This window comes from Pan paniscus, chromosome 4 (assembly GCF_029289425.2).
Source record: "Pan paniscus chromosome 4, NHGRI_mPanPan1-v2.0_pri, whole genome shotgun sequence".
NCBI lineage: Eukaryota > Metazoa > Chordata > Mammalia > Primates > Hominidae > Pan > Pan paniscus.
This window is the reverse complement of record NC_073253.2, coordinates 79,374,583-79,388,071: the sequence shown is the minus strand read 5'-3', so window position 1 is coordinate 79,388,071 and position 13,489 is coordinate 79,374,583.

Here is a 13,489-nt window from a genome sequence, read left to right as displayed (position 1 = left end):
CCAGAGCAGTACAATCTGGTGTGATTTGTAAGAGGTATAACTGGCTTCTGGAGCCTTTTCCAACAGATTGCATGCAAGGTGACAGGTCTGAATATTAAACAAGTGAAGGGGATATGATACCCACACACATCATTGTAAATTGTGCCTTCATTCATAAAACCATTTAACTTAGCTCTAATTACTCTGCTACCCATTCATGCAAGTGAGGCATCCAGGAAACAAACTTGATTGGTGAACAAACGCAAATTAAATGACAGGGACAGAGGTAGGCATATAAAAACTGAGAAGAGGCATTCAGTATGCAAATTCCCAAGTCTGTATATACATCCATGTACAGCTTCTGCCTTAGAATCAATTGTAGAGCAATAAAAGCTACTGCTTTTCTCCTCCATTCTGATTTTGAAAGCCTGGATGGCAGAAGAATGGGAGTTGGTTCCCAGCAGAATTACAGAGCTTACTCATATAACTGTCAGACTCTCTTAAAGGAAGGCAAACTTAGCTGCACTATCTGTGTTGGGAAAAGTCTTTTCTTTGTTGGTAATCTACTCACAGAATTGGCGTTTAACAAATATGTTAATTAAAGCTCTAGACTACATGTTATGTTTGTCATGCGTCTTGTGACAAGTTCTATTGTGTTTTGTGTTAATATTATTCTTCAGCAGATAACATTGTTCCTCATTCAGTCAAATCAAAATGTTAAAACTAGGCACAGTATCTAAGTAGAAAAAAACAGGGCTTTTTTCCTGCTCACTATGTTTGATTCTGATGGGGACAACCACTAAAAAAGTAAAAATTTTCATTTTATCTAAACCAAGTATGAAATCTCATTGATTATTTTTTACTGACAGAAAAGATGAAAGAAACAAAAGAAAGAAGAAAAGGAAAAAAGAGGGGAAAATACGTACTGATTTCATTATTCTGGGGGGGAGGGAAAAAAACAGCTGGTAACTACCTTCACAGCTTGCAGTAACATCCTGAATTGAGATTCTAGTCAAGGGGCAATTTCCATTTGTTATGTATATGTATGCATTTTTCATCTAACATGACACAGGCTCATACAACATGAGATTAAGATAAATCGAGGTCTTTCTCTTTCCTTCTTAATTTACTTTCTTATTCTATGTTCAAGGAACCTGCTTAAATATGAGAGATTTGACCTAAATTCCATTTTATCAAGAAGGTTGCCTGAAGTTTACAATGTGAAAACAAGAGTGAGGGGGACATGCATTTGATTTCCCAAAGTTCAAATCTAGGAAATATTAGCATAAGCACTTTGATGATTGTGACAGTAAGTCTAGAGAATTAATCTCTAAAGCAATCAGAATTCAGATCTTCTACAGCTTTATAGATCAGAATGACCTATTTTAATTAACTATTCCAGATACAAAGAGACAGCTGCTCTACATAGAAGATTGGAGCTGTTATCTACTTTCAGGACTACGTTACCTTGAGTAAATTGCTCTCAAAACCTGACTTCATATGTGATTTTTTGAGTGATCTTTAAACTGGAAAAAAGCTATGTGGCCCTGCTGTCAGGCAGCACAGCAACATGAATAAGAGTCACACCGCCTGGGTTTGCATTCTGGCTGCATTGTTTATTAGCTGTTTGATATTGGGGAAGTGATTTAACCTCTTTGTGACTCCATTTTGTCATCTATAAAATGTTGGCAACCTTATTACATTAATAAATAACTCAATCAGGCCTATTATTACTTGTATAGCTATTATGATTATCATGTATCTATGATTATTTATAAGACAGCATAAAGCCTTATAGATACATTTCATAAATTGTAATTCATAAAGCAGTTATTATCCACTGTGTTACATATTGCTTATCTGCTTCATTCTAACCTTTAAATAAGTATATTCATGTATATAAAAACTGAATGAAATAATTAAAATAAGTAATTGTTAATACTTACTGATCACTTACCATGAGACATGGTTCAAAATGCTTTTTTAGATGTTATCTTATATAATATCCACAATAAACCAGTGGGGTAGGCGCTCTAATTATATTTCCATTTTACAGATAAAAAAACTGAGGCATAAAGAATTTGCCTAAGCATGGGCACATTGGCTCACACCTGTAATCCCAGCACCTTGGGAGGCCAAGGCAGGACAATCTCTTGAGCCGAGGAGTTCAAGACCAGCCTAGGCGACAAAGTGAGACCCCATTTCTACAAAAAAATAGTCGTATGCACCTATAGTCCCACCTACTCAGGAGGCTGAGGTGGGAGGATCACTTGAGCCTAGGAGGCTGGAGCTGCAGTGAGCTGTGATCCCACCACTCTATTCTAGCCTGGGTGACAGAGCAAGACTCTGTCTCAGGAAAAAAAAAAAAAAAAAAAAGGACTTGCCTAAAGTCAGAGAAGCATTAAGTGGCAAAGTGGGGATACCAGGTCAGGACATCTGGTACCTACTGTCATGCCCTTAATCAGTATCTTGAAACCCATTTCCCAGATTAAGAAATATTACCTGCTGTTGTTATTTATTAGACATGTATATTTTAATCTACTGGTTTGGTATGTGGTGGAGATGTAAATAATTATTGAGAATTGGATGAATAAATAAACTAATGAATTAATGATAATATGTAAGAATTGAATCAAATAAGAAAGTAGCTTTAGCTTCTTTGAATCTGAGGAGGGCTGGATAAAGAATCATTTTTATGAATATTCAAACCATTAGTTTTTATTTGCCCCAAAAGTCAAATCTTTAATATAGTTAATAATGGTGTATTTTTCTTTTATGGGAGCACTATTTTGCATATTAATTAACTTCCATTGTTGCAAGCTGTAAGCCACCACTGGAAAATTTTTTTTTCCAAACATCCAGCACCAGAAACAGTTAGAAAGAATTTACTAAGTCAATGGACAAATATTTCTACATGGGAATTGACATTTAATAACTTCCCTGAGTCATTTTAAAAAGAAATATTAGAAACTAAAATCATTATCAAGTCAAAAAACACGGTAAAAAAAAAATATGAATGTCTAAGAATGTCATTTAATCCAGCAGTTTCAGCCATCATTAGCCAAACTGTCTTCATACTTTCAGAAGCTAAACCATGTCTAATGATATCCTCACTAATAGCAGAAAGACATTTGAGTAAATTCATTTTTTAAAGGATCATTGAGTGCCTTAGCTAGTTAAACCGGAAGCCCACAGTAATCAGAAAGAGGCATTGCTCGCCTTCTCCTATGGTTTCTTCATTAGCAGTGGTAATAACGACAATAGTTAGTTCATAACTAGTACATTGTTAAGATGATCACCGGGGTGTCTTTATACACTCTATTTAATTTTGGCTTCCAGATTGGTCGGTTTATTTCACGAGCCAATTGCCTCCCTGCCATACCCAGCTCTCCAGAGTTTGCCTAACTTAAGAAAATCAAGCTGTTTTCTTTCTGCTTCATGCATCACTGCTAACAACAGCCAAATAGTTGAACACAGAATTCAGTCTTCCACACTTGGGCTATGTAAGCATCTGAAAATTTACAACTGTATTTTTAAAGTCAGGATCCAGTCTCTTCTATCTCATGTCATTGTATTTGCATTTTAATACGTGCATTAGGCTCTGTTGCTTTGTTACTAAATAATTGTTCTCATGTCTTTGTGAAACATTTGGTCAGCTCTAAATATGGTGGTTTTTCTTCAGTACCTCCCAATGTGTTTTACATGTTCTCCACTCTCCCCCCACACACCATCACACATAGCACCTACATTGCTGCTTCATATACAGTAGGCATCTAATAAATGCTTATTAATTAACAGCAACTAAACAACATGATGTATAGCTCAAACTATTTAGTAAACATGTGGATGCTGACAAACCAAGCTAACTCTTGTTTTTAATGTTCAAATGTGCCACTCCCAAACAATGGCACCACATATTCCTATTCATACAGCTCTTGAGGAGTGCAAATTAGTTCAGGTTTCCATTGATCTCTTTTCCAAACTAGACATAACAGATTACAGTATGCAATTTCTCCAGTAATTCCTTCCTCATGACAATTTTTCATATCTCCCTGAATCTATACACCTTCTATGTATATCCTTCTAAGTAGAATTGCTATAAAAAATGAAATGGAAAGAAGAGGTAAATCTTTCAAATAATTATAGAATAAAATAGAATATTGTTTTCACGCTTGAATGGTCCAAATTAGTTGCACACATTGATTTATTGTATTGATCATCAATATAAACTGTATTTTAATTCTGCCCAGGGAATAAATACTGGATAATAAAGCAGTCTACTCCCTGCCTTACTGCAATTGATATCAAAATTTTGGAATAAGTCTTCTGCTTAAAACTTTCAAATGATTATGGAAATGATTCTTTAAAGTTGGAGGGAAGTCAAAATCCCTGGCCAGAGAATCCAGTGATTTGTCAATATGCTGCTATTAAAATGAATAGAAATAAATGTTATTTCGGTATTTGTTTCTATAAAGAAATTTTTATAATGCTATTCTTTTTTCTTAGAATATAAAATGATTTCAAACTTTACAAAGGAGACTATGGAAGACATAGACTCTTCTGTTTTTTCTTTTTTTAGCAATTTAATTTCCTCCTGTCCTGATTCTATTAGAGTAACATAAATTATAACAAAAATTTAATAAAGTGGACAGTTAAGTGGATTTAATCTATTCTCTTCAGAATAAATAAGATTAACCAGATAAGATGCAGATTTAAAAAATATTTTAACTGATAAGGTAAATCAGAACTCAAAAACATCCCTGAAACTACATAGTCAGATAATCAAGGAAAATAATTTTAAAATGAAAATAAAGGGTAACAATATCATTGTGATTTCTTTCCTCGAAAAATAATTAACCTTTGGAAAGGCTTTCCATCAATGCCGTCTTTGTCAGTTAACAGAGTCAGACGCATTCCTGAAAAGCAAATAACAGGAAGCAAGTCTTGGTTGTATTCAGTCTCTAGGGAAGAAAGACTTCCCAAGTTTTTCTTCCCATTTTTAAAATCTATGATTTTTCTTTCGGGTTATTATTTCTTATCATTATACAGATTAATGCAACACATTAAAATCATCAAAATAAATATATAGCACCTGGAGAATTTATAGCAGGGCTAAAATGCAGTAACCATAAGAGTTCTCTATTACACAGCTGGCTAGGAACAGATTTGAAGTCTGATGAACATGGGAAGAAAAAAAACAACTTTATGGTTCTTGACAGGCTTTTCAAGTCCTTTGTGGACCTAGTGTAACAGAGATTAAAACTGATTTTTCTCTGATTGTTAAATCAGCAGATTAGCCTATTTCTGAAAAAGAACAAATGTCCAATAGATGGTTGATAAATAAAATATTAAAATATAATTTAATAGAATCAAATAGAATTAAAATTCACCTCTCTGGGACGAAACTGACATCAATTAATTATCCCAAAGTACCTATTTTTTTCGTATTTAAGAAAAAAATTACTTTTCAATAACTGATTTGCTGATCATTTTGTTCACTGTGGTTAAAATTAACTTGAGAGTCAAATTAAAATATCATCATTCTTTAGAAATAACCCTGAACCAATTTCAACGTTATTGTTTATAAGTCAATATTATCATCTATGTTTGTGTATCTCTCTTATGGAAAGGAAAGTGATAATCCCACTATTGCCAAAATGTATTTGGCCTCAGACTCCCAAATACAGCATTTCAGATATGAAGAGAGCAAGTGGGAAGACGTGGGGACTGTAGGAGTGACAGTTTCAATAGGAGGGATTTCTAGATATGGTACTTACATACAAGATCAAAACAACTCTGAAAGTTCTTGGTAACCAAGGAACCTACTTGCTAAGAGATCAGAGCTTGGGTGACAGGAATGTTAAAATTGGGGGGCCAGGTGTGGTGGCTTATGCCTCTAATCCAAGCACTTTAGGAAGCTGAGGCTGGCAGACAGCTTGAGCTCAGGAGTTCCAGACCAGCCTTGGCAACATGGTAAAACCCACGTCTCTACCAAAAATACAAAAAAAAATAGCCAAGTGTGGTGGCACACACCTGTGGTCCCAGCTATTCAGGAGGATGAGGTGGGAGGATCACTCGAGCCCAGGTAGTCAAGGCTGCAGTGAGCCAAGATCATGCCACTACACTCTAGCCTGGGTGACAGAGTAAGATCTTGTCTCAAGAAACAACCAACAACAACAACAACAAAATCTTTGGAGTAATTCACTGAGTAATATTCTGAGTGTTGTTTTCCCTTAAAATTAGTCAACTTCGTTATCATGAAGCAAAAGTAAAAATACAGCTGAATGATTCCATTTCAAGCGAATTATCAAATGCTTCATGGGAAAAGAACATAGATGGAAGATTTCTTTAGTGTTAAACATTTAAATTTTCATGAAGGATATTTATTCACCTTGAATAAAAAATAATGAAAACAGTTACAAAGCACAAGTCATTGAGTATGCCTTTTTAGTGCTAAAGAAATTAAGAAAATCAATATTCATTAATTTAATATCAAATTGCATATATATGTACTTATTCTTTTATTGGTTGGTCATACACAAAGTAAAAGAATCTCACTTATCCCTAGTTAATTCTCCATGTTCTCATTTCATGTTATCTCATAATGACTGATATAAACTTGATGAGCAGGAAAGCTCCTGCATCATCTACACGTAGACTATTCTATAACATCTATGTGTTTTTCCAAACAATTCCTACAATGAATCCTTTTTTATTAGCATTTGAATTTCCTAATACATAGCATTTATAGTGAACCAATTTCAGGAAAATGAAAAAATAGTAATTAACTCCTTTGGATTTATTGCCTTCCAAAGAATGCAATTTTTATTGCTTGTAACACAAAGGATAAATGCTTGAGAGGGTGGATATGGCATTCCACATGATGTGATTATTATGCATTGAATGCCTGTAACAAAACATCTCATGTACCCCATAAATACATACACCTATCTACCCACAAAATTAAACATTGAAAAAGAATGCAATGTTTAATAGAAATTTTTCTTCATTGTAACACCTCAAAATTGAACAAGAAGTATCATATCCCTATTCTCATTCCTGATTTACAGACAAGGAAAAGATCTAAGCCTAAAAAAAGTTCCCCCAAAGTAGATATTGTCATTGACTTAAGACTCCTGTCATTACACAATAGTTTTTTTTTTTTTAATACAGTGCTGCTAAGTATGTCAAAACTAACTGCAAAACCCAGGATGCACATGTCCAGGTTGGAGTCTGAAGTCCTGGACAATTGTAACTGTAAGTTTCCTCACTCTTGCTGTTATCTGAAGTCAATACGTACAATCCCTCTGTAGACATAAAAATATTTCAAGCCTCCTTTCTTATTGCTTTAAACACAAACACACACAAGAATGCCACACCAGCACCCTGCCTCCTTCCCACTCCACATACCCCAAACCCCACAGTCACAGAAGGATATGGTAGTCTTGCCAGATGAAAGCAACAGGATGTCTTTGACAGTGAAAGGGAGTTCTTTCTCCAATTGCTTTTAGTCAGTATCCCCCTAGAGATATTTTTTAAAAGATAGATAATAGATTATATGCACACAAATACGTATGTGTATATAAATTGAAACATATGTGTATATATTATGCAGAAGAGCAGAACGCATGATATTATTTTCAAGTAATACTTGAAAATGGTCTTGTCAGTTGGATAAGATAGACATTTCAGCAGGAGGACAATACAGGCTTGGGATTTGTTCGAGTCTTCTCCTGATAGTGGGCAGACAGAAGGGTTAAAGAGCATGCAATTTGCTTTACCACTCCAGTTCTGTAGGAAAGCAGTGAATGCTGAGACCCATATATTTTCCTTTTTGATGGACATCGATGGTCCTCCTTCTTCCCGAGGCATGCTAGGCTGACACTCACAGTGTTTTATGCACACCATTCCATAGCAATTCTGCCTAGGGTATGAATCTGTTAGGTAACAATGACTCTCAGATTCACAACAAAAGCCTTGGCTTCAAAGACTCCTCAGCAGCATTTTCCTCCAGAAGAAAATCATTTGCAATTTTTTTTCTTTGTATACGGATACTTTAATAGGCTGCTGAAGTTTTGAAGGAATTCCAATTTATGCAAAATGAAGAAAGGGAGGAAAAAATAACAATGATAATGATACTAATATAAACTCATACTTCAAAAGGCCTGCAGTGGTATTGTGTTTATTGCAGCACTAGACACCTTATCAGTTATCCCCCTAAAGGTGTTTAAAATGGGCTTGGGAGGTTTGAACCAAACTCTGTTAGCAGTTAATCAGCCAGTTTAGAATATATTGGCATATCTTTCTAGAGAGAAAGAAAGGAAGAAAATGAAAGCAAAGATTTTTTTTTTATGATAGCAGTTTTACTAACCCTGTGGAAAGAGATTTATTTTTAGACAAATGTAGGGTCTGACCTTTCATGTTTCAAGACAACCTGGCATAGTGCGGGCTTTCCTGTTATCTTTTGCTTCTGCTTGTCCCCTAGAGGCAAGTCCCTCCTATCAAGAGCCAGATTAAGGGAAATTTTGGAAGAAAGAGACAGGCAGGAATAAACTGGAACTAAAGCCCTTAATATCCATGAAGTGATTAAAATGCAGCCATGCCCAACAAGACCACACTGCTGTTATCAAACAGACATTGACAACTTCGTTGAACTCAAGTCAATGGTGTAAGGGGGAACATAAAAACTTTTAAGTTTGGGGTGTCTCCAGGAAATACACTCAGATTTCTCAACACACACTGGCAGCGTTCACACATTACCCATCGCTGACAGCAATCTCACACTTCGCTTGTCCTCTGCCAAATGGAGTCTAGGGCCTCATCCAGGAAAGCAGCATGCTGCCCAGGTGTATGGGATGACTGGCTAGTTTATCGATTTGTGATGCTTCAAAAGTTGGCAAATCAAAAAAAAAAAACAAAAAAAACACCCTGTACTGCAGATTACACACATTTTAATCCACTGCTGTTACTGATCAAAAACAGTTTCACCTACTACATTGTTTTTGGAATCTAGTTTTCAAAGAAACTAGTAGAGAGGGGATTCTTTTTCCATTTTGACTTTGGCCATGACACTGAAGAAACACCTGACCTAAATGCTTTTCTGGTTTTTTTTTGTGTGTGTGGGGGGAAGGGGGCAGAAGGTCAGGAGAGGAACATCCATGCAAAATAAAAATAGCACCTCACTCTCATATTTACTTAAAAAGAAAAAAAGTAAGGAAAAAAAGGCACCAGCATCTTATTCTATTTGGTTTTCTTTTTGCTAAATTGCTAAATGAGCAACCAACACCCTCAAAATAGAACTAATAACTGCAATCAAATACAAGAATATTTATATTTTAGAAGATTTACATTTAAGCTCCATATCTGTGTTAGCCAAGATTCTTTTCACTTCCTCCTATGAAAACCACCCTCACTAAACCATCAAAAGTCTCAGTGGCTTATTCATCTGTTAAAGCATCCGTGCAATGCTTGACAAGCCATCCTGGGGCCATGGAGAAGCAAGAATGGGGACAGTACAAAGGATGCTGTACCTTTGGAAGATCTAGTGTGAAGAGCCCTAGACTGCCATGTGCTGTCACTAGGACAAAATCCAAAAGGTGCAAGCAGGTATCACTTACTATTGCAATTTAGTATTATTGAAAGCATTTGAAAATCTGTGTATGAGGAAGTGTATTTGCTATCTCACATGGCAGGGGCTTGGCATCATGAAGAATCTTGGCTCATTGCTGATTGGCAGAGTCTGTAACATCTGAAACTAGTGAATAGAGAACAGATTGGCGGTCCTCAGATGACATTCATCATCACCAGTGCACTTGAGGGTGGTGCTTCTGACCGTAACATTTCCAGCCTCCATGATTTTCAACTGTCAGTATAATAACTCGAAATCCAGCCATACAATATTATCCTTTGTGTGCAAACGTCTTAAAAAGTGGACAAAAGCTATTCAAAGAGTTGAACTAAAACGTTCTCATTTTTCATTATCATATCAGGCAAAAAATGAATGACTCTTTTAATATTTTTGTTATTTATATCTATTTTAAAACAAATAGATATAATTCCCATAGGTCAATAGTTCAATTGCCACTATTCTCCCAAGTACCCTGTGGGAGGATTAGTTAAGAATGCTTATGTAATATAGTTCTAGAACTGAATTAAGAAAGATAATGAGCTGATAAATAGTGCACTTTATGTATAATTAATAACTGAATCTGCAGAGTCTTTGAGATATGGTAATATAGCATATTTTCTGATTATAAAGTATTCTACTTAAAAAAATTACATAGCTCTGATTTCTGTCTTATATTATCCCCATTTTACAAAACAGAACCCCAGAATCTAAACCAAAAACATTCTTCTTGGCCAAAAACCATTCAGACAATTGTCAAAATATATGCAAAAAGGTCAATAAAATGCTTTTATCTTTTGAATCAGAACAGCCATAAAATGGGATAAATTTTTCAATGTGTTCATTATTTATATCATCTCCATTTCAAAACACATATGCTCTTCATTTTTTCTCTGGCTTCCGCTTTGCTATTTTCACTCTGTTGAAGGTTAAGAAATCAGAAAAACTAGCTTAATTCATAAACAGGGATAAGAAAGCCCTAATTAAAATCTTGAGGACTGGCTGGGCATGGTGGCTCACGCCTGTAATCCCAGCGCTTTGGGAGGCCAAAGACAGGCAGATCACCTAAGGTCAGGAGTTCGAGACCAGCCTCCAACATGGTAAAACCCGTCTCTACTAAAAATACAAAATTAGCCGGGTGTGGTGGCTTGTGCCTATAATCTCAGCTATTTGGGAGGGTGAGACAGGCGAATTAATTGAACCCAGGAGGCAGAGGTTGCAGTGAGCTGAGATCTCGCCATTGCACTCCAGCCTGGGCAACAAGAGTGAAACGCCTCCCTCTCAAAAAAAAAAAAAAAATCCTGAGGGTCTAGTTAGGAGAATGTTCACCAAATACCAACCCACAGATTTTTCTGGGATATACATCATAAGCAACTACTACAACTCAGAGAGCTTTTCTAATTTCAAGCTGTCACTGAAATTTCAAATGGTTAAAATTGCCAGATAACGGATGCCACAATGAGTAAACAGTGGTATGTGTATTCTTTTTCAACAGGTATATTTCTTCATTTTAAATTGGCACTTGGCATAAGCGCTTCTTAAGCTAAGCAGCATTCTTAAAGAAAAAAGAAAAAGGTCAGTGCTAACCCAACATGATTAAAAAGAAATACTCCATAATGAGAGGTTATATCAATACTTTACAAAGCATTAGAAACTTAATTTAAGATATTAAAATAGTCTGGACATCATTCTGTTGAAAAAGTACAGAGAAGTATTTCTAAAAATAATATAGGTTCTTGGCAATATGAATTCTGAGGAGAGATTAAGTGAATAGATAATGTTTAGCTCCTCAAAATTCACTTACGTAGGTGGAGAAGAACAATTTAGTAGAACATAAATAATCTACCTGAAAGGGAAATGCACAAGGGAAAACAATTGGAGATGCTACTAGTCAGAAAGACAGCCAAAAATAATAAGCTTAACATCTTTTTTTTTTTTTTTTTTTGAGACAGAGTCCACTCTGCTGCCCAGGCTGGAGTGCAGTGGCAGAATCACACCTTCTGCAACCTCTACCTCCAGTGCTCAAGCAATCCTCCCACCTCAGCCTCCCAGGTGGCTGGGTCTACAGGCATGTGCCACCACACCTGTCTAATTTTAAAATTTTTTGTAGAGACAGGGTTTTGCCATGTTGCCCAGGCTGGTCTCGAACTCCTGGTCTCAAGCAATCCACCAGCCTCAGCCTCCCAAAGTGCCACTGCACGGGCCAAACTTCACCACTTTAACAGTAAGTGTCAGATAAAGCAATATTCTTAGGCAGTAAATACAAGAAAGTAATGCAACCATATACTTACTATAATAAAATCACTCTTTCTTCCCCCTCCAGCAATAATCTAAAAGAAAGTTTATCTTGTCCTCCATCAAGATCAATTAAATACCCACTCATTGGTTCAGAGGATGGTCCTAGGAACCCAGATATTTGGTGTGTATTTAATACACAATCATTAGAAATTTTCCCTCTTCTAAATTAAAATAATCCACATGTATTTTTGACTGTTTTAGAATGAAAGAAGCAACAGAATAAAGAAAAGAAAAAATGAAAAGTAGACCTGTCAGCCTAATTACCAACTGAGTGTATTTACTAAATCCTCATCACACATCCTTCCTGAAGATAGAATTAATTAAAATTATTTTTAAAATTCTGGCCCTGATGAGTCTACAACAACATAAAGGCCAAAATTTTTGAAACACAGAAAGTTCAGTTATCTATACACAGAAGTTATATGAAAAATAGAAGAATATTTGCAACGCTTTCAGTAAAGACTTCAAAAAGAAAAGAATTTAAAAAATTATAATTCAATCTTAGTATTTCCCAAAAGGCATGTAACCTGTAAAAGCCCACACGGGGTAAGCCACATAGAGCCTTTCCAAATATTATGGTTATTGGAGATCACTTGAGCTCAGTACAGTAAATAAATCACAGCTCATGGTGGTAACCATCCAAGTGTCTTCTTCTGACTCCTGGAACCATCACTGCAAAGCTTCAATGTACTTAATATTAGTGAGAGAAATCATATAATATGTATCTTGATCATGCATAACACTATGTTTAATCATTGTTAGATACCTAGAAACAAAATATATTGCCCATTCTCAAAAGGCTCCAGTGTAATCAGCAAGGAGAAAAATGATAAGAATTAGGGAGAAAAACAATGCTTCTTAAATAATTTAGTACAATAAGAAAATTGCCATCATGATTAATAAATATTCACTTAAAAGCACCTACTTCTCCTTCAGAGTTCAGCTCAAATGTTATTTCTTCCAGGAAATCATTATTCAATACTCCTCTTCCTTGACTTAACAGAAATTAAGTCAGGGACCTTTAATATATGTTCTTATTACCCATTCTATTTAATAACAAAGTATTTGTACTTATCATGCTCCAGGTTTTTTTGTTGTTGTCGTTCACACTGTTTACTCTTTGAAATCAGGCATTATGTCATTTTTGTAGATAAATTTCTAACAAGAGAAAGCTACGTCTTTAGGTCTGACAAGTAGGAAATGTCTAATAAATATTCATTTAATTAATCAATAACACCTAGTATCTGCTTAATAAATGTTTCTAAATTTTGTTGAATTGCCAAGTGCACAGAGAAGTATTTCAATTTCAAAAAATAGAACAATTTCAAAGGAATGTGGGGAACTAATCACTTTAAATTTTAGCCATATCACTTTCATTTCTTATTTTGACACAAGGTCTCACTCCATCACCCAGGTTCATGTGCAGAGGTACAATTATGACTCACTGCAGCCTCCATCCCCTATGCTCAAGCAATCCTCCCGCTTCAGCCTCCCAAAGTGCTGGGATTACAGGCATGAGCTATGCCATACTATTCAACAGAGTTTACTCCAATGATATTTCAATCTCTCCAATCTCAAATTCATAGA